This window comes from Podarcis cretensis (assembly GCF_951804945.1).
Source record: "Podarcis cretensis genome assembly, chromosome: 15".
Lineage (NCBI taxonomy): Eukaryota > Metazoa > Chordata > Lepidosauria > Squamata > Lacertidae > Podarcis > Podarcis cretensis.
In genome coordinates, this window is record NC_137185.1 from 19,068,394 (window position 1) to 19,096,043 (window position 27,650).

The 27,650-nt window shown below is 43.3% G+C and overlaps 1 protein-coding gene and 1 long non-coding RNA gene across 10 annotated transcripts in view; one reads left to right on the forward strand and one right to left on the reverse strand.

Annotated features, from left to right (window-relative positions):
- Nucleotides 1–27,650, forward strand: part of NTM (neurotrimin) — an 822,171-nt gene that overhangs the window by 254,875 nt on the left and 539,646 nt on the right. The gene's annotated exons all lie outside the window — the stretch shown is intronic.
- LOC307203685 lies at nucleotides 173–26,755 on the reverse strand. The gene is made up of 3 exons (XR_013833334.1): nucleotides 26,512–26,755; nucleotides 25,996–26,142; nucleotides 173–272 (listed from the first exon to the last, which is right to left on the reverse strand). It is a non-coding gene; the product is annotated as an uncharacterized lncRNA (long non-coding RNA).

A 27,650-nucleotide genomic window follows, 5' to 3' on the forward strand; every position in this document is an offset into this window, starting at 1 on the left:
GCTGACTGTTAGAGTTTGTGTGTTCATTGCATCCCTCCCTTCCCCTCCCTTCTCTTCCTTCCCTTGTTCTGAGCCATCATTTCCCCTGAACTGGAGCCAAGTATCAGCAGACAGCCCTGGAAACAGATAAGATGCATACCTTGGATCAGGAGAGAATTATTGCATTGTTTTCCCAAGGAGGCAGCCAGAGAGATTGGGGTCTTGTTTGCTGAATATTTCAGCTCTTTTGAGGAGCATTTGTGGCCCATTCTTCATATTCCTGGTAGAGACTGCTGAACGAGCAAAAAAGGAGAAGATCTTGCTTTATTCTCCCATGATCTAAGCACAAGGTGGAGAGAGGTGGGATGATGACAGGGGGAAGACACCAGCAGAATGAAAAGGCAAATTTTTAACCACTGAAAGGGAATGCATTTTTAAAATCCACATTGGAGCCCTAACCTGCAGAGCTTGCTAGTATAAAACAAAGTGGAGGCCAAACGCTTCCCAAAATTGCAGAGAGGGAAAGGGAGAAATACATGCTAGTACTGCAGATTACTTATGGACTCATTCATACTTACCTTTTCCCCACACTTTCTAAGCACAGGTTCGTGTTTTAAAGTGCTGTATCCGAGCAGTTTTTTATTTTATTTTGTTTGCCCCGGTGCTTTCCCTGTGAAAACCCTGTCTTTAACTCTGAAGCAGAACAAAAGACAATTCAGGTTTTGAGCAGATTGTCATTTGTTCTGATTCAGCAGTGAAGAGTGGGTTTTCATGGGGAAAGCACTGGAGGGGGTAGCACTCTTACTTATTTCACAAAACCTTTATTAGGCATTACAGTGGTACCTCTGGATGTGAACGGGATCCGTTCCGGAGCCCTGTTTGCATCCTGAAGTGAACACAACCCATGTCTGCGCGTCTGTGGGTCGCGATTCGCCACTTCTGCGCATGCATGTGATGTTATTTTGACCATCTGTGCATGTGCGAGCGGCAAAACCCAGAAGTAACGTGCTCCATTACTTCTGGGTTGCCGCAGTGCGCAACCTGAAAATACTCATCCCGAAGCTACTTTAACCCAAGGTATGACTGTACAAGTATAGGCCATCATAAAACATCCATATAAAAAGAATTATAACAAACACCGTATTTTTCACTCTATAAGACGCACCAGACCATAAGACGCACCTAGTTTTTGGAGGAGGAAAACAAGAAAAAAAAAATCTGAATCTCAGAAGCCAGAACAGCAAGAGGGATTGCCTCACAGCAAAAGCAGCGATCCCTCTTCCTGTTCTGGCTTCTGGGATAGCTATGCAGCCTGCATTCGCTCCATAAGATGCACACACATTTCCCCTTACTTTTTAGGAGGGAAAAAGTGAGTCTTATAGAGCAAAAAATACGGTATATAGAAATAAACAGCCGTGTTCCGCTAAATAGTGCCATTCACCACTCTAAGAGATACTACTGACAAAAACCTCAGCCCCCCTTGCAGTTACTTCTGGGTTGATGGAATCTGATATTTTCATTGTGCTATGATGTGAGAATAGCCAAAAAAGGTGATAGCACACATTTGCGTAGCTGGTTGTACAAGGAAAAGTAGAAAAGGATATGTTCTACTGCGTCCGGCACATTTAAAGAACATCTGCAATGACTATCATTTCTGGGGCTGTTTAAATATCTGCCCTTGACAAAAGCTGAGGGGGAAATGTTCAGTTGGGCTGACATAAAGGCCCTACGTTGGACTGGAATTATTAATTTTGAGATAGTATATGTGCTTCCGAAGCGAGCACAAGTACTTAAATATGTCTCCAATGCTACAATACGCCTCGAAACTGGATTCATAAGAATCGAAGCCAGAGTGCGGCTCGCAACTCTTAATTTTTGGCTGAGACTAGCCTCTCTTCTGAACAGCCTTCCTTCCTTGACTACCAAAGACGATTTCCAATCGATATGGAAATGAGCAGTGGATAATATAATAACAACGCTAGGAGAGGAAATGTCCATGTGGCTCTGGGCAGCAGGAAACAATGGAGCATGCCCATCTTCATTGCTAGTATTACATAGACATTTGAGCCAGGTTTATCCAGGCCATCCTATATAAGTTCCCTGGGCATTCAAAACAACACTACATCTCCCTATTACTACAGGACGAAAGCCCAGAAGTCACATATTTAGTCGCCAGATTTTGCGCTGCCATGATAGATAGAAAGATGATCTATGCTACAAATCAGTCCTAAATAGAAGGTCCATATTGTTAGATCCATACTTCTGAAGCCCCACCCCATACAGCTGTTCTTTTTTAACTGATCTCCTTTAAATTTTCCTTATCGGTTTTTATTCATTCATTACCTACGCTTAATCAAGTATTCTATGTCTATGTTTTAATCTATGTTTGGTTCTTGTTCCCAGTTAATTTAATAATTATCCGCTTAGAGATATTGTTATGCTATTTATTTAGATGTTTTGCTTATGCTGGTCTGTGACCGTAATAAAGTAAATTCAATTCAATAATTTTGAGATACAGTATAAGTGACTCTGTCATCTGTTGTATTCAAACCATAGAACTTGGGGAAACAAATTTTATTTACAGCTGGCTTGATGTTTTGTTTTTAGTGTCCCTTAATCTGGTTTGAATTTTGCAATAAATATATTGCTCACTTGAATTATACAAGGGTTCCAAGTCAGTACCGATAGACCTGATTTTGCTATGCAAGGGTTGGAACTACAGTGGTACCTCAGGTTATAGACGCTTCAGGTTACAGACTCCGCTAACCCAGAAATAGTACTTCGGGTTAAGAACTTTGCTTCAGGATGAGAACAGAAATCGTTGCACTGGCGTCGCGGTAGCAGCGGGAGGCCCCATTAGCTAAAGTGGTGCTTCAGGTTAAGAACAGTTTCAGGTTAAGAACGGACCTCCAGAATGAATTAAGTTCTTAACCCAAGGTACCACTGTATCTGGATTTATAAGAGTCCTTAAGTAAGTCAGAGAGCACTCAGATACAGCACTTTAAACTGAGGAGCTATGCCTAGAAACATACCACAAAAGAAAGTCTGGACAAGCCCTGTTTTCTTGTCTGCTAAAAATAATCATATGCTAGCTTTTAAGGCTGTAAACTTCAAATTAATCATTTAGATCTGCCAACTTAAAACCTTTTGGCTGACTATGTTGACATTGGGCTGGCACCTTCACTATACTCTTTCTGGCACATGCTAAAAATAGTTTTTGTTTGTTTAGGCAAGCCAACCCAGACATGCAGAATGTTGACATGTGTTTTAATCTGGTGGGTTGTTTTTTTTTTAAGCTTATTGTTAATTTTAATCACTTTTTAAAGGAAATTTTAGGAAATAAATCTAAACGAAGGGCCACCAATTATTGGACAACAGGTTTCATATCTATGTACAGTAACTATCTGTCTGTCTGCCATCTGTCTATAGAGAATAATAGAAATGTAAAGTTGGATGGGACCAAAAGGGCAATCTAGTCCAGCCCTCTGCAAATAGAAACCATAACTAAAGAATATATCTATATAAAATTATTTGGACTGCAGTTGCCAAATTATTTGGCAAACCAGTAGCAGCCAGTGAGACAGGACAGGACTGTGTTGTTGGCCAATCTTCTGAATACAGGACAACTCTTCTGGTTACCAAGAAGAAGAGAGAGAAGGCACTGGGGAGTTTGGTGTGGCACAGATACAGCATTTGGATACCCCTGCACTCACACTGCACCAAGGTCTCTGCTGCCTTGCTCTTCCACCTGCCCCTATTGGTAACCAGCAATGATGTGCTGTGCTCGGAAGCTAGGTCAGCAGTGCAGTCCCCACCCTGTGCTGGCTTGCAGGCTATTACTGTGACAAAGGGTTAAAGCCCTTGCCCTCTATGTCTGGATCCCAATCCTGATGGGAGGCTCTGTTTGTGCAATTTGTATTGGGGTTGGGGAAAGTCCATTGCAGTGAATGGGAGTTTTTTCTCTCTCTCTTTGCAATGCAAATTGCAGGCTAATGTGTATGTACAGATGGTGTGTGTGTGTGTGTGTATGTGTGTGTGTGAGAGAGAGAGAGAGAGAGAGGGAGAGGAGAAAAAACTGCTGATGGCCAACATCTAAATTTATGCCTGTTATGACACATCACTTCAGAATGAAGAAATTCTGCTTTTTGCTTCAGAACGCCTCTGTTTACTCAACTGCAAATTGATGCTGCAAGTTTAACCAATTAATTAATCAACTATCTAACAACATGTTTATTCAGAAGTATGTCCCACTTCTGTTCAATTAGGCTTTCTTCCTAGTAAGTGTGTTTAGGATTGCTGCCTGAAACCCATAAGATTAATCAATTAACAGTGTATGACTGCACAGTTAAGACTGTCTTCCTATCCTTACTTAGTTGTCAGTAAAACAATTGAACCATGCGGGATGCACTTTAAACAATGCATTCATAGAACTGTGCTGCATAGTTGCAATCCCATGCATGCTTATCTAGAAATCTTCCCTTAAATACAATGGGATTCACATCACATTGCATAATATTGCTCTATGGGAATACATAAAATTGTACTATAAAATTTTGTTATTGGGTGTTAATTCTTAGGATGCCAGTAGATTCACATGCATAGCACTATGAAATATGAAATACAGCTTTTGGGGAACTCAGATTTCAGCATAGCAACTGGGGCAAGAGTCACAGCAAGGTTTAAAGGCCTGCTCTTGGCTACAATCAATATTAAATTGCAGAAACATGGATCTCCTTCCTTATACCTGAAGCAGTATTAGCAACAAAAGTCAGGCTGCTCCCTCTCCCATTATTTTTGGAAGGAAAGAGAGTTGCATATTTGATAAAAATATGGGCATATACAACAGAATATACTGATTTATTAAAATTTGGTGTCTTGCTATTGGAACCTAAGAAGAGCCTGCTGGATCAGGCCAATGGCCCATCTAGTCCAGTGTCCTGTTCTCAAGTTGGCCAACCTTCAAGCAAGACCTGAGCACAAGAATACTCTCCCCTCCTGTGACTTCCTGTAACTGGTAAATGAGAATAGCCTTCCTGTCCTAAATCAGCATCCACAAGACAATTCACATTCATAATAAAGTGAGAAATAAAGCAACATATCAAAAAAGAGTGGAAACGATAGCAAACACAGAAGAAATTAAAATATCCAAGGATGATCAAGCAGTCCACCACCTTCTGAGGGAGTCTATTCCACTGTTAAACAGTCCTTGCCATTAGAAAGTTCTTCCTGGTGTTTAGTTGGAATTTCTTTCCTTGTAACTTGAAGCTAATGGTTTTGGGTCCTACCCTTCAGAGCAGGAGAAAAAAGCTTGTTTCGTCTTCCATGTGCTACAGCAGTTTAGATATTTGAAGATGGCTCTCATATACCATCTCAGGCTCCTCTTTTCCAGACTAAACATGCTCAGCTCCCTCAACTTTTCTGCATAAGTCTTGGTTTCCAGATCACCTCTGCCAGTCAACCTGCCACAAATCCACATATGAAAAGATTGCATTAAACTGCTGGTGCATTTTCACGAAGACTTTTAAAACAACAACAACAAAGAAACAAAACTGATGCAGAAATGTGGGAAAGTGACAACTTTTGAAAAAGAGAGAAACAGGGGAAACTAAATTGTCCATCCCTAACTCAGCCACACCCAGCTTTCCTTTGTAGGGAAAATGAGGGATGTAGTTAATGGTGCCATTGTTGTGTTAATAACTGGCTTACTCACTGTTACTCAACGGGTAGTTAATCTGAAACACACAGAGCTCAGATGAAACCAGGTATGTTTCTGGAACTAATGGAAGACAATTCAAGTCTGCGGTTAACTTAAATACCCATCTGCTTACATCCCAGGAGCCTATAAATTTCAATGGATAATTAGTAGCTGCCACACAGGAAGCAACAGGACATTGCATGTGTTCGCTTGAGTTCTGATTTGTCATCCGTCACTCTCTATGATTAGGACCAGCTCTGTCATGGAGACAGTCTAGGCATCTTAGCTCCAAGAATCCTTCCTGCCTCTTCAATGGAAATATCTGAGAGAGAGAGTTACAGAGCACACTTTTATCTGTTTTTTTACATAGGAAGCTGTCTTACACTGAGTCATATTCTTGGTCCTTCTAGTTCAGCGTTGTTGACACTGATTGGTAGCTGCTCTATAATTATTATTATTATTATTATTATTATTATTATTATTTATACCCCGCCCATCTGGCTGGGCCTCCCCAGCCACTCTGGGCGGCTTCCATAAAAGCCAAAAATACAGTAAAATATCACACGTTAAAAACTTCCCTAAACAGGGCTGCTTTAAGATGTCTTCTGAATGTCAGGTAGTTGTTTATTGCTTTGACATCTGCTGGAAGGGCGTTCCACAGGGAGGGCGCCACTACCGAGAAGGCCCTCTGCCTGGTTCCCTGTAGCTTTGCTTCTCGCAATGAGGGAACCGCCAGAAGGCCCTCGGCGCTGGACCTCAGCGTCCGGGCAGAATGATGGGGGTGGAGATGCTCCTTCAGGTATACTGGACCGAGGCCGTTTAGGGCTTTAAAGGTCAGCACCAACACTTTGAATTGTGCTCGGAAACATACTGGGAGCCAATGTAGGTTTTTCAAGACCGGTGTTATGTGGTCTTGGCGGCCGTCCCCAGTCACCAGTCTAGCTGCCGCATTCTGGATTAGTTGTAGTTTCCGAGTCACCTTCAAAGGTAGCCCCACGTAGAGTGCATTGCAGTAGTCCAAGCGGGAGATAACCAGAGCATGCACCACTCTGGTGAGACAGTCCGCAGGCAGATAGGGTCTCAGCCTACGTACCAGATGGAGCTGGTAAACAGCTGCCCTGGACACAGATTTGACCTGTGCCTCCATGGACAGCTGTGAGTCCAAAATGACTCCCAGGCTGCGCACCTGGTCCTTCAGGGGCACAGTTACCCCATTCAGGACCAGGGAATCCTCCACACCTGCCCTCCTCCTGTCCCCCAAAAACAGTACTTCTGTCTTGTCAGGATTCAACCTCAATCTGTTAGCCGCCATCCATCCCCCAACCGCCTCCAGACACTCACACAGGACCTTCACCACCTTCACTGGTTCTGATTTAAAAGAGAGGTAGAGCTGGATATCATCCGCATACTGATGAACACCCAGCCCAAATCTCCTGATGATCTCTCCCAGCGGCTGCATGTAAATGTTGAAAAGCATGGGGGAGAGGACAGAACCCTGAGGCACCCCACAAGTGAGAGCCCATGTTTTCAGGCAGGGGCATTCCGGGAAATCCTAGGGATTGATGGATCTTGAGACCTCCTGCATGCAAAGTAGATGCTCTACTGCTAAGCTACAGTTCTTTCCTTTAAGTGCACCCCTATAGGTAAAATGTGGGATCTAATTTCTGTTAATGATGATGCTCCAGATCCCTGGGGCTCAGCTTAGCTAATGGGGACCACAGTGTAGTGTGCCATTAAATCACAGCAGTTTTAAAAATGAAATGTGTGTCATGGTCAACCCTTCATCATTAAAGATGCCTACAGGCAGTGACCATTTTGGGTGGGGGTATCATTACGCCAGTGGGATGTGGGTGGCGCTGTGGGTTAAACCACAGAGCCTAGGACTTGCTGATCAGAAGGTCGGCGGTTCAAATCCCCGCGACGGGGTGAGCTCCCGTTGCTCAGTCCCTGCTTCTGCCAACCTAGCAGTTCAAAAGCATGCCAAAGTGCAAGTAGGTAAATAGGTACCGCTCCGGCGGAAGGTAAATGGCGTTTCTGTGCGCTGCTCTGGTTCACCAGAAGTGGCTTAGTCATGCTGGCCACATGACCCGGAAGCTGTATGCTGGCTCCCTCGGCCAATAAAGCGAGATGAGCGCTGCAACCCCAGAGTCGGCCAGGACTGGACCTAATGGTCAGGGGTCCTTTTACCTTTACCTATCATTACGCCACACCACTACCCCATTCTTTCTTCTTCCAGATCCAAAAGAACCCACACGTCAGGGACAGCACATCATTTGGACATGCCAAAAACAGTTGCTGCCTGGACTCAAAAGGAAGCCCCCAGGAATTCATTGGGACTGGCCCTCTGCATACTCTGAATTCATTGGGACTGGCCCTCTGTCTTGAATAATTTTTCCCAGGAGTAAACCCACTGGTGTCAGTCAGGATTGCTCCTAAGTAAGTGTGCCTCTGATGACCCATGTATTGAATTGCTATAGTGATTTTCTACAGAATAGGGCAGTAAATAAAACATGGAGATTGCAAAATTTCAGAAGGTTAATGCAAGCCGGGGGGAAAATATCTGTTATTTTATCTGAAACGTGTGACTAAGTGCCGGGAGGAAGTTCTTGTGCTCAAATCCTGCTTGCAGGCTTCTCTTGGCCATCTGGTTGGCCAGTGTGAGAGCAGGATTCTGAACTAGATGGGCCACTGGCCTGGTGTTCTTGGGTTCTGAAGATGATGGGAGCTGTATGTCCAGCAATTTTTGGAAGCTCACAGGTTCCACAGCCTAGTTGCTCGCAGGTGCACCCTCTCCTCAGTCTCATCCTGAACAGCTTCATTGCCTACATTAGGCAGAAGAACTCTTGGCAGGCACTAAAAATGCAGATGACATCCAGCTTCAAGGTTCTTTCTCTGCCTTCTCCAAACCCCTTGAGGCCCGCATACAGCTGACCCTTACACCTTGCTCTCAGCCATGGAATTCATTATATATGATGAGCATAGATTTAAAGCACGGGTGGCCAAAGATCTATATTCTCAGGAGACACTACCCAACAGATGTCTGTGCTTTGCCACACAGCCTCTCGTGTGCCCAGACTCGGAAATAATTCGGATGAGGGAGAGGGATTGTTTCACGTATCTGTCATTTATTTAAGGGTTTGTTGTTCATTTCTTTTAATCCTGCTCTTTGGCTGGGGGGGGGGGGAATCCCAGAGCTCTTTTAAAATGTCATTAATAGATGGGCCCTGGCCTCAGGCTTATGATCTAAAAGACATGGCGTGAAAGGAAAGGGGGTGTGGAGGGAGGAGGGGAAAAGGCTAACACTAGCCTTGGTTCTTAGTTCCAATATTCTTACAATGACTAGTTGGATTTGGAAGAGTAAAAGAACAGAGGTAGCCAACATTTGTTGGTGTCTCGAGCTGATGCAGAGAGAGGCCTGCAATCCTATTCTACTATTATAGTTTTGTGTTTTAAATGTGGTCTCCATTGCCCCCCCCCCATTTATCTTTGTTTCTTATTACGGTGGTACCTTGGGTTAAGAATGTAATTCGTTCTGGAGGTCCGTTCTTAACCTGAAACTGTTCTTCACCTGAGGTACCACTTTAGCTAATGGGGCCTCCTGCTGCTGCTGTGCCACCGCCACACGATTTCTGTTCTCATCTTGAAGCAAAGTTCTTAACCCGAGGTACTTTTTCTCAGTTAGCGGAGTCTGTAACCTGAAGCGTCTGTAACCCGAGATACCACTGTATTCTATATTGTATTTTTAAATATTTTGTTGTAATACTTTGTTTATTGATGGGTGGCTATATCAGTTGTAGTAATAATAATAATACATTACCACTGTCTCCATTTGGGGTCATTTTGTCTGATGGCAAACTCCTCTGGGTGTCTCAGCAGAGGAATCTGGTTACAGGCATGACCCCTCCACAGTCAGCCGGTGGCACAATTAGAAGAGGACTGGCCAGTGGAGCTTGGAGGCAAGAAAGAGGCAAGAGTTGCAGGAGGAGGAAAAAGGAAGGGAGTGAGGAAGGAGGCAGAAGGAAAAGTAGAATATAGAGAGAGGGAGGCGGAAGGCAGGCAGATGGACCAACAGAGGAGGAGGGGAGGTGGAGTAGAGAAGACCTGACCCCAATGGCCCTGGAGGAAGTCACTGGTGGCAAGAAAAAGCAAGCTTTTTGATTTTCTGGTCCATGGTCTCTGTCCACTTTGGAGGCACAGATACATCTCTTTTGCCAAGGGCCGGAGTGAAGGGGACACTGATACAGGTCCTTACCATGGGCACCAGGGAGCCTAAGTATGCCTCTGTCTACAACTGATATGGAACTCCCAGCCTCTGATCGGCTTTCTTCCTCCTCTGCCTTTCTAACTGCAAGGGAAATGGGTCTAATGATGCTGCCTCCACAGCAGGGGAAGTGAGACTTAATTAGCCCATGTTTTGAAAGCAGTTTTGGGCTCTGCAGGTGAAAGCAGGAGCCGAGCGTCAAGCCTCCTTATTTGCATTCTTATTGCCTGGCATCATCTGCAGGGAGAAAGTGTCAGAACAGCTGTTATGTCAAATTACCTTCCTCTCGTAACTGGGAATGGGGGGGTATCATAGCTGTCATCCTGTGGAAGGCTGAAGGAGCCCAACATTTTCTTGCATATTCCGTTCTCATCTAATGCTTTCTCTCTCTCTCTCTCTCTCTCTCTCTCTCTCTCTCTCTCTTTCGTGATATTAACCGGCTAACCAGCAGTATCAAGCTCAGAGGTGAACTTAAGATGAGCAGATCCCTTCAGACAGCCTATTACACAGGCCTGTTAGCAGAGATGAACTGGAAAGGGCAGGGGCTGCTGCAAGCGGATGCAATGGAGAGGCGTTAGTGCAAGTGGGAAAGGCGATAGGCAGCTTGGAGGGGGAAAGGGATTGAGGAAGATTGGAACAGCGGAGAGATGAGAGGCTCTAGCCAGGCTGTGTTATACATGCACAGAGGACTGTGTAGGAGCTAGGGATGGGTGAATCTGTCCATTTTGATTTCTCTCAGTTTCTCATTCGCGCCCCCTCCCCTTTTAAGTTCAGTTCCTCACATTTTCACATCAGCTTGCAGGGAGGGGTGGTGCAATTAAAAAGCCCAAAGCATCAGCATAGTGCAAATTTATCCTCTAATGTGCACAGGCTGGCCTCCAATTTTACCTCATATGCACATTTTTGCAAAGGAATGTCCCCTTCCCAAATAATCATAGCTGTCAACTTTCCCCCTTTTTTAAGGGAAATTCCCTTATTCTGAATAGGATTCCTTGCAAGAAAAGGGAAAAGATGACAGCTATGCAAAATAATGGATTTTTGTATGTTTGTTCATCTGAGAACAGCATTGCAAAATTTGGAGAAGGGCTTGAATCCTGTCTGCAGATTTCCTATAAACATCTTGCTTGGTCACTGTGAGAACAGGATGCTGGACAATTTTCCTGATCCCGCAGGATCTTCCGAGGTTCTCGTGTTCTTAGACTGCACTTGGTTTTGAGATCAAGTGCTGAGACTTGCCTCACCCCTCCTTTTTTTTTGAATGAAAATCTCCCCAAACTGTACTGCAAGGTTGCACTGGGAACTCCATGCCACAGGCAGCCTGGTTGGCAGGCTTGTTGGTGACATAGAATTTTGGGAGCTTTTATTGCCCTTGTTGGTTCCCATCATGTTTGTTTATGCTGCGGACAGACTGCAGTCAGCTTTAATTTGGGTTTGTGAGGTTTTAATTATATGCTTCAACTTTCACTGAATCCATTTTGGCACAGAGAAGGCTGGAATAAAGCTGCCACTTTTACTTCCTTTGTTTACTTTCACTTTAATTTATACACCACTCATTGATTTTCTTGCTGGGCAAGGAAGTGTACTTCCCCCGAGTGGCTTAAAAAGAGGTATAGAAAATGCATGCTTGTTTGTTTGTTGGTTGGTTTTTTGTTGTTATAAAAAGGAACAATAAAGCGAGAAACAAAACACAGAGATAAAGAAAAATCAGCATGAAGCATAAAACTGATCAGATGCCATGAAAATGGGTCATAAAAGCATTATTAAATAGGAAAGTCTTAATCATTTGCCTGAACCAAGGCAGGGAAGGAGGAACCAGCCAAGACTCCTTTAGCAAGTGAGTCCCAAAGAGCTAGACTCACAGTGGTGAAAGCTCTCTGACTGCTTGCCAGGGGCACTGACTTGCCCCACACACATTGAGGGGGCCCAGTGTCATGTGACCTGTCTCTCCCTGCCCAGCACACCAATACTGGGGGGATTCAATCCCCTGCCCACAAATATTAAGGGGGCCAAAGCCCTTTCCACCCCCTATAGTTAGCTACCCTGCTAGTTGCAGTCTATGGCCTATTAAGAATGTGGGAGCACTCATAACTGACCTCTGTGTGTGTACACTATAACTACACGTGGCCTGGAGAAATGGATGGGAAACTTTAATCCTTCCCATAAAATATTGTACCTCAGCTGGGGTCCCCAGATTCTGCATGCAGATATGAACCCTGTTCCCTGGATTAGATCACTGCTGGGAAAGAATAAAGGTAAAGGTAAAGGGACCCCTGACCATTAGGTCCAGTTGTGACTGACTCTGGGGTTGCAGCGCTCATCTCGCTTTATTGGCCGAGGGAGCCAGTGTACAGCTTCCGGGTAATGTGGCCAGCATGACTAAGCCGCTTCTGGTGAAACCAGAGCAGCACACGGAAACACCATTTACCTTCCCGCCAGAGCGATACCTATTTATCTACTTGCAATTTGATGTGCTTTCAAACTGCTAGGTTGGCAGGAGCAGGGACCAAGCAACAGGAGTTCACCCCGTCGCGGGGATTCGAACCTCCGACCTTCTGATCGGCAAGTCCTAGGCTCTGTGGTTTAACCCATAGCGCCACCCGCTGGGAAAGAATAGTAGTTGCCAAATGCATGGTTGAGATACTGTGGTTTTCTGATGCAACCCCCCCCCCCTGCCCCTTGTGTGTGTGCACTGTACACATGCTCCACCTTCTGAATAATCCTTAACTGGAAACCTTTCATATATGCAAAACGTGAGCTATAACCATACCTGATACCCCCCACGCCCTTGCTATTGCCTCTCTCATTGTCTTATTTTAGGATCAATACAGCAACAATAATCTCAGGCAGTTTCCCACCACCCAAAAAAAGTTCACGATGGTTAAAGCTAAATTTGGTCGCATACTTTCCCAAATGTTCATGATGGATGACTCTTGCTCAAGGGTGTAGTTAATGCTGTATCCGTCACCTTACAACACCCATAATTCCATACCGCTGGCCATTCTGGCAGGGGTTGATGGGAACTGTAGTCCAAAGGGCATCAAAATGGCTACCCCTGGTGCCGCGATTAGGATGTCAGGGCTAAGATTCAGATGACCCCAGTTCAAATCTTCACATAGCTGCAAAACTCACTGTGTGAATCTGGGACGGTCAGTACCTCTCAGCCTCAGTGTGGCCTACCACACAGGATTGTTACCAGAAGAAAAACTCTGTATGCTCCCTCGAGTGTACTGGAGGAACCAGTTCCTTAAAGCCCATTTCCCATGAGCAGGACTGTGAAGACTGGCAGCTCAGACCAGTCTGCTATAAGAAACTCTTATTGCGGCAGGCTTTTGAAACATAATGGCTTCTTAATTAAGCCAAGTGACAGTTTTATTTCCTGGAACCCATTTCCAGAGTTCAATTTTATTTCTATGCAGAATTAATATTTTGCACTTAGAAATAATAACAGACAACAGGGAGACGGATGGGACCAGGGTCGTATCTCTGCTCCCATTAAGGAAGCCCTCTTGCTGTCGTCGGTAGTTTCAGCGATCGGTACTCAATTTCCAGTGCTTGTTCGGCAGAAAACAAGGCATGAATCAATATAATTAAAACAGTGCTGTTCAGGCCAAATTAAGAGAAGATGATTATGTCAGCACAATGGGCCCCTTCTAACTTGCGCGTCAGGACACGTACACAACCATGATACACTCCTTTGAAAAATAATTTTTAAAAATCCTGATTCATTAATCCATGATTGCTACTTCTCTTTGGGTCTGTACTCAACGCCACTAAGGTTTATGATACAGAATGAGCATTCCATGCATAAAAACTGCTTTGAGAGTGGGGAAGGTGGAACTGAGCCAGGGAGGTGTTGCAGATAGTGGGTTGGATTTGGGCCAGGGAATCCCAGGGTCCCTGTAGGGATGGAGGATAAATTTGTAAGGTCTGCATTTTAAAGTGACCTGATCTAATACACCAGACCTGAACTTAGGTGTGATTGGAATGCACCTGTCAATCACTTCTCCTACTTTTGCAGTCCAGTTTCAGTTAAAAACAATACACAGAGAAATGTGCGAATTGCTAGAAAAATACACATAAAATGCATATTTTTAGGGGGAAATATGTCTGGTACCAGTGCTGAGTGTTCCTTTATCAGGTTTGGAGGTTTTGCTGTATCTTGTATGTTACGATTCTAATCTTGGGAGTGAGTGAATCATAGTAGTTCTATACACTCCAGGGTATAGAATATTATTGAGTGTGAGTGGTTTTTGCATGAGTGCTTGGTAAAAGTAACGCTTCAAGCATTGAATGGCTGTGGGGGCCATATGAAATGGAAGGTAAGTGGGATTGGATGAATAACTGTATGAATGTTGTGTTGTTTGACTCCTTTCTAATGCTATCTGGTTTTATGTGTTTTATGGATATGGATATCGTTCATGAATTTTGACATGATCATGTTTGTACTTCTGCATAAGTGTTTACGTTTTGTAAACCACTTCAAAACCTTTTAGATTATAAGTAGCATATAAATGGAAATATAAGTAATAAATATAATACTTTAGGGGGAAATGCACTGAAAAGCCTACACAAATGTGGATTTCGGGGGAAGAATGGATGCAAAATGTGTATAGCTTTTTGAGTGTGTGTGCATTTTAAACAAGGAAAGAAGTTTGAGTGCATGTAAAACTGATAGGGAATGGAAATAGGCTGATACATCATCCTAGGTCTCTGATGTTAGGGAATGGAACTGGATGTGGAGGCTTAAGCTGGTGCCTAAACAATACCAGGCAGAGGTACTCCACTGCAAGGGCCGAAGACCAATGTCCTTACTACAGCATAGGTGAGTAACCTTTTCTGGCCAGCAGGTCAGATCCTTATTTCTCCACACCTGGAGGGTCCTTACGACATCAAATGACACTATGCTTTGAAGCCCTGAATTATGGGACTTCAAAGCCCTGCCCTGTGCTTTGAAGTACCAGAGGTTGGGGCTTCAAAGTGTGTGTGTGGGGGGTTGTTTAGAAGCCTTTTTGCCAAGAGCCCCAAGCTGCTCTTAAACTTACCAGTTCAATGCTAGGGGCCACATACCACTGGTGGTAAGGGTTAGATGCAAAAGCGGGCAGAGAAATGTCACCTTTGTACAGTAAATTACATTCCAGCCATGCCAAAGCCAGACATTTCTACACACATACTAACCTCAAGGAGCATGTGGACTGGGGAGAGCCCTGAGGACCAATTAGAGAGGCTTCAAGGGTCACATTTATTTTAGGACCACAACCATAGCCTGATCATTTGTGGTAAGGAGAGCCTGTAAGCAGATGCAGGGCCAGGTAACACACTTAACCTTGGTTCTATCTAAAGAGAATGGGAGCCCCCAAAAATATTGACCACATATGGATAACTTATCTAGCTGCACCTTTCACAGAAATAAATTTACAGAATCGCGTAGCCATTCATCATGTGCCATGCATTATACCTGAGTCAGATCCAGCTCTGATAATTTCACATACATATCAGAAACCCATGAACAAAAATTGTTCAGTTTTAGTTTGAAGGTTTAATGCCTGTGCATGTAAATTAGATGTACTGACCTTTTGTAGTGTGTGTGGCTTGTCTTCTGGGACATACCAAGGAAGGGAGACAGCTGTTTGGTAACAAGACTTATTATTCACTGTCCTTCCTACCATGCACCTATGTTTACACATTCCCCAAATCAGGGCAAAGGGCCCACAGTTTAAATCTGGAGCTGCTTAAAATGCACACCCCATTATGATAGCTCTAGGTCTTGGAGATGGAATGGGATGTGACCTCATCAGAGGAGGAGCTCATCATGAACCCAGGAGGAGCCGGAATCAAACCCCTGATATTATACCTCAAGGCCATAGTGTACCCCAGACCCTTAGTATTCCCCAGCTGGTATCACTCCTTGGCTCTGAACACACCCACAATGGCTGCTGTGGTCTCAGTGACAGTGACAGCAGCAAATTAAAGTTCAGTGTCAATGCTGCAGTGCTCACATGGTAGCACAAGACTGCGTTTATTTAGAGCAGTTTACAGCAATAATACAAAAAAATACAATGTAAACCATATTAAAAGTTAAAAAAACAGACATCAAATAACCATTGTGGAAAGATGCATTCTTAATTACACGTGTAGGCTTGGTGGAATAGAAATGTTTTCAGCAGGTCTTTAAAAGCTGGCATGGAAGGCAGCTGCTTAATAATAGTAGTAATAATAGTAGTAATTTATTGTTGTTGTCGTTGTCATATTTATTATTAAATTCCGCCCTTCTGACTGGGTTGCCCCAGCCACTGTGGGTAGCATCCAACAAGATATAAAAACACAAAAACCCTCAAATATTAGAACAAAAAACAAAACAAAAACCCTCTAACAGGAGGGAGGCTTATTGGCAGAGAATTCCACAGGACTGAGCCAATTGCACTAAAGGCTCAGTTTCTTGTTGTCACCAACTCAGGGAAAAACAAATGCTGCTCCTGCAGGTCACCTCAGTGATGAGCTGGGATGTTATAAGGGTTCAAGTGATCCTTGAGACACCTTGGACCTAAGTTGCCCAGGGCTTTGTAAGTTAACTCAAGAGTTCTACTCAAAACTCTACTAGTACTCCTTGAGAGATGACTCAGCCAGGCTGGTTATGTAAATTCTTAGTTGCTGCCTGGAAGCTGCTTCCTAAAACTCCACACACCTGCTCTTAGCCTGAGAGTCTTCTGGACAGCTCCTCTTCAGGTTAGCTTAGCATTACAGCATTTGCCCAAGAGCCCCTGCCTATCATGTCAAGAGCAAATTGACCTCAAGAGCAATGTTGTTTAGGGACTAGCTGTCTGGAAGAGGACAAGAAGCAAAAATATTCTCTGGTTTAGATTAAAATCCAAGCCATGGAAGAATTTTGGGATCATAATATTTACCCTATATATGAAGCAAACATTAAGAGCTCCTGAAATGCATACTCCCGAGCCCAGTAAAGCAATCCTTGATAACCTCTCTAACCTCAAGGCAGTGCCATATAGGATAAGGAATGGAGAGAAGAGAAATGAGAAAAGGCTAAAGAAAGCACTAACAGCTTTGAGTTAAGAGATCATTTTTAAATGTAACTTCTGGTGCATAGTGTGCCTTATAAGAGCTACATCTGGGAAATCAGACATGGCAAGATGAACTTGGTGAAAGATGATCTCTAGAAGTGCATGTAAATGAAAAAAGGACCTGGCCTGGTTTTCCCCCCTCTCTGATTTAAGAGTCTTTTACCCAAGTTGATACATGGCATCTGAGACTGAACTGCCAATGGGCTGCAGGGATTTGGAATACACTGAGACAGTTCATTTCTGTACGTAAATCGTTAAACTGTGAAGATGGAGGCAATATGAAGGTCACCCTTCTCTTCCTTGCACATTCCTGCGCAGACATATAGACACCCTGCCCTGACCAAGGAACAATCGTGCCTGACACATTCCTAACAGATTAGCACATATGAAAGAACACCGCCTACAGTTATCCAGATTATACAGAGCATCTCAGGCACAGTCCAAGGGAGAACCAGGGTGCACTGTGTTGCAGGTGGTCAGAGGTCAAGCAGCAAGCTAAACGGGATAAACTCAAATGCCTCAAGCAAATGAGGTTGTGTGCAAAATGAGCCATCAGCCTGTTGATGCTGCAAGCATAAGGACCCTGGATGCAGGCAGCTGGTGTATTGAGAGAAATGAATGGAATTGCAGCACTGCTAGGGATAGGGGGAGAATTTGTTGTGTCCAATTATTATTTATTTGTTTTACAGTGGTACCTCAGGTTAAGAACTTAATTTGTTCTGGAGGTCTGTTCTTAACCTGAAACTGTTATTAACCTGAGGTACCACTTTAGCTAACGGGGCCTTCCACTGCCACCGCTGCACAATTTGTTTTTATCCTGAAGCAAAGTTCTTAACCTGAGGTACTATTTCTGGGTTAGCAGAGTCTTTAACCTGAAGAGTCTGTAACCTGAGGTACCACTGTATTTCACAAAATTGTCCTGATCCCCTAGCCTACCTGGCAGAAAGACAGTGTGCCAAGACAAAGTTCTAAGTCCAGAAGCCAATCTACACAAGCAAAGTCAAAAAATCAGGAAACACAGTCCGGTGTCAGTGTAAGCAGAGGCAGAGCTAGCTGCTCTGGCACCCGGAATGGCACACATGCTGTGCACGTGGGGGTGGGGCAAGCATCCCATGGGGTGGGGCGGCAATATCACCCCCCTCAGGGATGACACCCAGGGTGGACTGCACCATCCGCACGCCTTTCCTCTGCCAGTGAGTCCAAGTATGCCAAGACAGGAGCTCAGCAGTCAGGAAACGGTCCAGAGTCAATCTCAAAGTAGAAACCCATGACGGTCCAAGGAGAATCCCATGTGAAGTCCCTCAACATGGGCAGTTGAGCAGACACAGCACCTCAGCTCTGCTGCTGCCTTATACTGTGTCTTCTGATTGCATCACCTGGGTTTGATGAGGCATGTGACCTTCACCTGTTCTCAGTTTGCCCCAGCTGAGGAATCACTTGCCTCCTTCCCCACCTGGCCAGCTAGTGAACTAGGCTGCAGGCCCTGGCCTTCCTCTGCTTCCTGGAGTTCCCTGCCTGCTGCTTCTTATGTCTTAGGACCCGCTGTGTTCATGGGGATGGGGGCCTCTCTGGCTCTGGCGATGGGTCCTGCTGCTTGGCTTCCTGTGCACTAGCTCCTGTCCCCTCATCATCCTCTGTCACCCTGTGAGTATTATCTACACGAACCAGTGGCTCCCCACCCCCAGCTTGTTCCCGTGTGACCCACTTCCAGCTGCACCCCTCGCCTCTTCCTCCTCTTCGAAGTCCTGCCAGTTCATGACAAATATATATATATACTGCTTGATTGTAATAAGAAAAAAACCTTGCAAAGCAGTTTACAAAAATAGTAAAACAATAAATTTATTGGCAAAAAAAAAAAAAACTTTTAGAAGCGCTCTATATATCCTCATGGATCAGAATGCAACTCCCAGCTGAATTACACACTTCTTCATATTTTGCCATTCAGTGTCCGTGCAGAAAAAGTGCTCACCAAGAAGATTTTCTCAAGCACCCCTGTCCTTCACATGGGGGCAAGACTATCAGCAGGGACTTTCCTACTAATCCTAATACAGGAGGTGATTGATGCAGGAGGAAGCAGTAAATGAAACTGCATGTGACAGAGGCCTCCAAATCAGAGATATTTTTGAGACAGGAAAGGGATGCTAAAACAAATTACAGTTTAATTTTTAAAAAGTTAACCGTCAGTGACAATAGCCAATAAGTTTGAGAGTGCTTACCTCTGCATCAAATTGCAACAACTATAACCATGAAAGGCTATTCTTCAACTTCTTTCTCATTCCCTACCAGGGTCAACATAGTTTCAGAAAATAAGCATGCAGTTTGCTGATTAAAATTTCACCTCACTGATTAATCAACTAAACTCCAGTTGATTAATCTGGTGATTAAACTGAAAGGAGATTGCAGCTGTAAACCTTTTTTCCATCTCTTGGAATATGAATTCGAATCATTCTGTTGTCACAAGGAATAGACAATTTGGAAGAAATTGCATGTTGGACTCCTGCACTCCCCCCATCACTACCACACTCTTGTGTTTTGAGCCAGGTCATCATGCTCTGAATCTAAATACAGGGTGATCAGCCAGTATCTCTTTTACATAGATACACACACACACACACACACACACACACACACTCACAGAGAGAGAGAGAGAGAGAGAGAGAGAGAGAGAGAGAGAGCTCTATACAAGGTTGATGACACCCTTTAAGCCCATTGCTCTGAGCTACGATCTAAGTAACAAAAGCTGACCTTAAATTTGTGATTAATTACAGTTGAAGGGAAATTGCAGGGAGAACTCGAGCAAGCCAAACTCTGTGAGCACTGAAGCTGCTTAAATCTGTGATTAAACTCTGCTTGCATCACACTGTTTGCATGGGGCTCTTAATCACCCATGTGTTCTCTGGGTGGTCTGAATGAAGGGCAAATGTTTCCTCAATGCCAGGCTACCAGGGGAAGTTATGCAATGCTGGATTTTGCTAGGGAGAGGCTTTATCTGATGAGCTGGACACGCTCACCCAGAAACTCCCAGTTCACCTTAGGGGCGGTTCCTGCCATGTGTTAAGAGCTAAGCCAGTAAGTGGCTTTACGTGTGTGCACAAAATCAGCAGCAGCTCAGATGGGTGGGCCACAAATAGGATGGATTAAGCCTGATTGGGAAGCCAAAAATAACCCTTCTTGATGTTGAATGGGGACATCCCAGAAGAGCAGAGACAGCTATGACCTGAAAGGAGAGTTTGAAGCCCTTTGCCACTGCCTCGGCTTTTGTGGGAATGAGTCAGTGGGAGGAGCCCAAACATCCATCAACCCCTGCTCATCAAAAATCTGGGCCATATTAAAGTTTAGTTGCTATGCAGGGACACAGTATATGAACAGACATCCCTTACCCCACAAATCATAGTGGTGAGAATATCATTGTTATTTCTGTATACGTTTTGATCTGAAAACTCTGAGGTTGACACAGAGCTACTTGAGGTTCGGTCTTTCATCTCTAATCCAGAATAATATATATATATATATATATATATATATATATATATATATATATATATATCTCACATGTAGGAGAAGAGCGTTTGCAGAGATGGAAACCTTTATTGCTTTTGCACTTGACTGTTCGATTTGTAGCATCATTAGCTTCACTCTGGTCCAGCAGTTCTATTTTCAAAGGCAGCCCAGAGGGTGCGGAGGGACGGGGGGGAGAATTGGCCCAAAGCAGTCTTAACCAGCCCATGTCCATGACAGATAAAGAGATCAAATATGCACAGTCCTGAGATGTGGGAGCTCAAATATCCCAGCTGTCATGCAATGGTGTGGCAATGGAGAATAGGAGCCAAGCAATGTGATAGGAGAGATGTTGGTGTGAAGCACAGTATGTTGTGCAATCAATCTCTTTATCTACATTGGCTCCTGGTATGTTTCTGAGCACATTTCAAAGTGTTTAAAGCCCCAAACAGCCCCAGCCCTGTATCCCTGAAGGAGCACCACTACCCCCATTGTTTAGCCCAGAAACTGAGATCCAGCTCTGATGGCCTTTTGGTGGTTCCCTCACAGTGAGCAGTGAAGTTACAGGGAAACAGGCAGAGGACCTTCTCAGTAGTGGTGTCCGCCCTGTGGAATGTCCTCTGATCAGATGTCAAACAGATAAACAACTACACAACTTTCCCAAGACTTCTGAAGGCAGCTCTGTATTGGGAAGTTTTTTATTTTTGACATTTCACTGTTTTTATTAAACGAAGCCGCCCAGAGTAACTGGGGCAACCCAGTCAGATGGGTGTGTTATTGAGGCTGATTCAGCATGCTGGCTAAAGTTGAATATGTTGATACATTTATTTCAGAAGAATTTGGTAGGATCAGGACTCTTTAGAGCAGGCATGGCCAAGGTTGGCCCCCCAGCCACGCCACTTTGGGACTACAATTCCCATCATCCCTGACCACTGCTCCTGTTAGCTAGGGATGATGGGTGTTGTAGTCCTAAAACAGCTGGAGGGCCAAGTTTGGCCATGCCTGCTTTAGAGCAAGGAGCAGTCACACCTCATTGTGATTGTGACCATAATTTGCTTCTGCAGTCCCCACCAAAAGAAACACACATGCCAGTTTGGATATGCCCATGTTAAAAAATGCCATACTCATTTTACAAATCACTTTGCCCCCCACTATCATTTCCCTGCAACCTCCACAGCTAAGTAAGTTCACAAAAGCACTTACTTTGGTGATGGGACCATAGAGGGGCTCTCAGGATATGATCAATCTTCCTTCCTTGTGGGATAGCATTTCTCTCTGTCTGTCTCTTTTTCCTTACAAGATCTTGAGAGCTCCATAATTCATAATCCTGCAATGTGGGGGCTGATAATTGCCACCTAATCACTGGAGAAACAAGGCTGAAATATACTGAAATAAGCCATAAAACTCATTACAAGATAACAAGATTCTATCTATTCTCAGAGGTCGCTTTAAAGCTGTGCAGGTCAGGGAGCTAATCACCTCATTCGGTGGAAGCAATGGAGAGAAGGAGCTGCTCTGGTCTCATTTGTTCAGCTCTCAGGTCTGCAGCTGGTGCTGATGGAGAAAGGAAGAAGATCTTGATGGATTGCCAACTCCCAGTTTGAAAAATGTAGACCTTTTGGATGGGGGCTATAGGGATGGGAGAGCAATTCAGGTTGGTTTGCATTTTAATGCAAATATATACCCAAGTTTCAATTCTCAAAACAATGCATGAATCAGTCATAGCTCAATGCTAGAGCACATGTTTTTTTTTTTTAATACTTTTTATTCAAACTTTACAAATACACGTGTCTATGTAAATATACACTGTACAAATCATCATATCACTAAACGTATAAACATACATATAGATAAATTACTGTTCATTTATATAATACACTTATCTCTTCCTCTGTTTATACAAAGAAAAGGGGGAAAAAAGAAAAAAAAAAGGTTGAGAAATAAAAATTCCTTGTCGTCAAAAAAAAAAAAAATCATCTTTGGACTTTGTTTAGTCCTGGACTTCCCTCCACCCTATTGGTAAGTATCAAATAATCCTACATTCACATATTTTCTCTTAGTCTTAAATATTAGACATTCTCTGTTAGAGTTAATCCAGCCCCACCAGTGTCTTCTACAATTTATTTTCAATATATTTCCAATATTTACTCCAATTTTTATGAAATTTTTGTTCATCTTGGTCTCGTATTCTACCCGTTAATCTAGCAAGTTCGGCGTATTCCACCATTTTAACCTGCCAATCACTTATACTAGGTATGATTTCCGTTTTCCAGTTTTGTGCCAGCATAATTCTTGCGGCTGTGGTGGCATAGAGGAATATAATCTTGTCTTCTTTTTTAATCTCTTTACCCAACATTCCTAGCAGAAAGGCTTCAGGTTTTTTGGGAAAAGTATATTTGAGAATTTTTTTAAGTTCATTATATATTAGTTCCCAGAATCGTTTCACTTTATTACATAACCACCACATGTGGTAGAAATCGCCTTCTGCTTCCCCACATTTTCAACATCTTTTGTTCTTTAACCTGTAGATTTTAGCTAATTTCACCGGTGTATGATACCACCTATATATCATCTTCCACATATTTTCCCTCAATGCCATACACGCCGTAAACTTTGTATTGTTATTCCATAAATCTAACCACCTTTCAAAGTCGATGTTATAACCCACGTCTATCGCCCACTTTGTCATTGCCTCCTTCACCTCCTCATCTTTAGTGTACCACTCCAGTAGTATATCATATATCCTAGACAGTGTTTTACTCTTTCCCTCTATTACCTCCACATTAAACCTAGATTTTTTATCTTCAAATCCTGATTTCTTTTTGTCTTCAATTAACAAACCATTCACCTGGTGATATTGTAACCAACTTGTGAATAAATTTTTTATCTCCTCGTATGGTCTAAGTTTCAAGCCTTGTTCTGATTTGGTTATAAGTTCTTCATAAGTGGCATTCTTCTCTTCCATATTAGTTTTCTTAATAGTCAACACCTCTATTGGTGAGATCCACCAGGGAGTCTTCCTTTCCAAAAGATTTTTATTCCTCTCCCATACCTGGAGTATTGGACCCCTAAAAATATGGTTTAGGAAGCCCCTGTGTGCTTTCACCTTTCCGTACCACAGGTACGAGTGCCACCCGAACCTATTGTCGAAGCCCTCCAGATCTAGTAATTCTCTATTTTACAATCTTATCCAATCTTTTAACCACAATAAACATGCCGCTTCATAGTATAGACTCAAATCCGGTAGGGAAAAGCCCCCTCTTTCCTTTTTATCTACTAATATTTTCATTTTAATTCGCGGTCTTTTTCCCTGCCAGATGTATTTCGCCAGGGTTCTCTGCCATTCTTTGCATTGCTTTAGACCTTTGAGTACCGGGATAGTTTGAAATAAAAACAACATTCTGTGTAGAACATTCATTTTTACAACCGCTATCCTTCCTAAGAAGGATAGTCTCATTCTGTCCCAGATTTCCAAATCTTTCTTAATGTTTTTCCAGGTGATCTCGTAATTATCTTTAAACAGGTTAATATTTTTAGCCGTAATCCATACCCCAAGGTATTTTACCTTTTTTACCGTCATTATTCCCACCCTTTGCTCTAGATCTACCGTTTCTTCCTTAGTTAATTTTTTAACCAACATCTTAGTTTTGTTCTTATTAAACTTGAGTCCTGATACAGTGCCAAATTCTTCAAATTTTTGTAGAGCACATGTTTTATATTAATAAGGTCTCTGGTTCAATCTCAGGTAGGGATGGGAAGGACTTCTGCCTGAAACTCTGGAGAGCTTAGCAGTTGAGCATATACTTTGAATGCTGGAGGTCTCAGATTCACTTTCTGGCATCTCCAGGTAGGGAAGGCAAAGACTTCAGCCTGGAACCCAAGGCGAGCTGCTGCCAGTCAGTGCTGGCAATTATGAGACCAGAAGTCTGACTCAGTGTAGGGCAGCTTCCTTGGAAAGGCAGCTATGCTTTGTAATTCGCTCATCTTTGAATTTTGCGATTAAGTTTTTGAATCAAAAACTGGGTACAAAAATGTATGTATTGGGGTAAAGTGTGCATAATAGTGCAGGCATTAGAGAAAAAATAACACGCACAAATGAATTGTGTTAGGGGGGAATTATTGCAAAAAATATTATTGCAAACACACGAGGAAAGGGGCCAACTAAACGTGAGATTGAGGGGGGGAAGAAACTGAGAAAAACTGAAATTGACAGATACATCCATCTCTAGAGGGCAGAAGTAGAATTATGATGAGTTAGGGACAAAATCAGAAAGAGGCTCAATAAACCCACTGGTACTGCAAAATGGTTCACTTACAGTTCAAACTAAATGCCAGCTATCCAATTTTCATTGCCTATTTTATTTTTTCTTTAATTAATTTATATTCTATCATTCAAAATATGCTATCTTTCCACAGTGGTTTAAAACATTTAAGAACAATTTGAAACCATATAAAATATTAAAGAAAACTATTAATCATAGCAGCAGTAAAACCTTTCACATCTCCTAAATCCAATTCCATTTCACCAAGTCCTAACAATATATATATATATATTCTAGATCTGTCATCAGTTGGGAGCTGATCCAATAACCTGCTTCTGATATCTTAATCCTAAGGATTATACTAACATCCAATATAAATATGGATCTTGCTGTAGTTCTGCGTTTAAATAACCAGCTCATTTTCCAGCCAATGTTAGAGGGGATGTAATTTGGAGTGTATGGGAGCAAAAATATTCAGCACCTAAATATTTATTTTAAAATTTATATTTTCTTGACCCAAGCAGAGGTTCTGCAGAGTGGCTAGTGCAATATCTAATACCAAAATGTAAGTTCAAACATAATAGACAACGAGAAAACACAACCAATATTAATTCATTAAAAGCAACATGTTAAGCTCATAGAAAATAACCCAATAAAATAACTAGGGCACATAACTCTGCAAATTCAGGGAACATTCCAGCCATGGATGCAGAGCATTGCCACCATAGCTGGTAGCCACTGATAACCCTCACCTCCATGAATTTGTCTAATCCTCTTTTAAAAGCACCCAAGTTGGTGATCATCACTGCCTCCCATGGGGGTGAGTTCCATAGTTTAACTATGCTCTGTGAAAAGAACTACAGCACAGCTAGAACAATGGCATAGCATGGGGGGGGCACGGGTGCAAAATTGTTAGGAGCGAAAAATTTCAACACTCGGTGCTCAGTGCCAGATTTACGTAGAAACCAATCAAGCTATAGCTTAGGGCCTGACTCTCTTGGGGGCCCCCCCAAAAAAAAATCAAAGGGGAAAAAAATCCTGGATGTACATTTCCAAAATATAAGTTCAACAATTGCTTTGATAAAATACATATTTTGTTATGTGCAAATGGCTTTAGATACCTATTAGGTCCATAAATTAACATATAGCATATATTTAACACACAAAAACCGTGACAATTTGTTGTTGACAAAGGACAGCTGGACATATAAAGGGCCCAATTACCTTCAGTAGCTGAGGGCCCCATCAAACCTAAATACGGTGCTTCTCTCCCTGAGCTCCATTAAAAATGGCTTCTCCATGCGAACCAGGAAGTTACCTCTCCAGACAACGGAATGACTCTTCTTTTCCTATCTCTGCAGCTGTGATCACCTGAGTGACACAGATGCTGTTAGGCAGTTGAATGTGCATGTGTACTCCATCCATTTCCCTCCCACCCACCCCCTGCATGCGACCCTGGGCACTGGCAACCTATGCTATGCTCCTGAGCTGGAATGCCTTTTCTTTGCAAAAGGTCTATTCACACATGCTGTACTTCTCAAGGAATGCCTGGGTGTGTATATTTAGGGTGTATGTGAGAGAGAGAATGTGCACCAAGCACCCTCTGTTTTGCCTTTATTTGTTGGAACGTAGGCATGTTTGCCAGCGGGTATAGCTTCCACACTCCATTCTCGCTTTCGCTAATATTACCCTGGCCAGCAGGATCCCCACATTTAACTATAGCTGCAGGAGAGCACTTACCAGAAAGCAATTTCATTCTCTCTTGCCAGAGGTACGTGGATGAATCCCAGGCATATAAAAGTCAATCTGCCTTCAGCTCCCGAGACTGCCTTGCTCCCCAGATCAGGCTTTCTCAAGCAGCCAGGCGGGGGGCTGTCAGTTCTGATAGCATCTGCGGTTTTTCTTCATTTAGTGATCTGTAAAAATTTAATGATTGTTAGCATGCTGTAAGTACAGGCTGTATGTGCAGGTCTGCAGCACTTCACACCTCCCTAGCTGAGCACAATAGTGATGGGGACGGAAGGGGAGATGAAGGGTGCAAGGGTAGAGAAACGTCCCGCCAAACCCCCAGGAATCTTTGTGAAATGTCAGCAATTCTGGGATTCTTTTGAAGGGTCATTGTGTTCTGCAGGAGGTTTGCAGGAAGGCCAAATGAGAAGTGGTGAAGTAAGAAAGCTTGTTTCTTTCTGCTGCTGCCATTGCCTCTTGGAAGCAGACGGCTCCATGCCTGAGCTTGCAATTTCTCACTCCCTAATCTGGAAGATATAGATTGCATCACTGGTTGTTTCCTCTGGACCAGAGATAGAAAATGTGTTCAGTGTAGCATTGCCACAGTATCTCAGCAATGTAAACGAGTGGTTCCTCCTTGGGCTAAGCTTTGAGAGGAGCCAAAGAAATGCCTCTATAAAAATGCTGTATAGTAGTCACAAACAGAAAACCTTTGCAACGGAACTATGTGCTTATTGTTTAATCCTGTTCCTTTGCAACTGCCATCTCAGCTAAGACATTCAAAAGCCATGCTATGGCTACTGGTGCTTCCCTATGCAGAAGGGGATCTTGGGCATCTATGTCCTTGCTTTGCAGTTGTTACACCAACATCAACCCTTCTTCCTACTTTTCTGAGCTTGTCAAAAATCCCTTTTTGTCTCCTGCTCGCATACCTGGAACACTCCCTTGCCTCAATTGGAAATGCAGTCAACCCCAATAACGTAGGACCTCCAGAAGTCACTCGATATATTTTAAAGGGGGGAAGGAGATTCTACTAGTTGGTCCTTAGCATCCTGTTTTACGAGAGGCCGCATGTGATAAGTATGTAATGACTGTGAAATGACAGGCCGTAAAGCTCTGAAAGGAGGCGATCCATTCAGTTGCCACTTTTA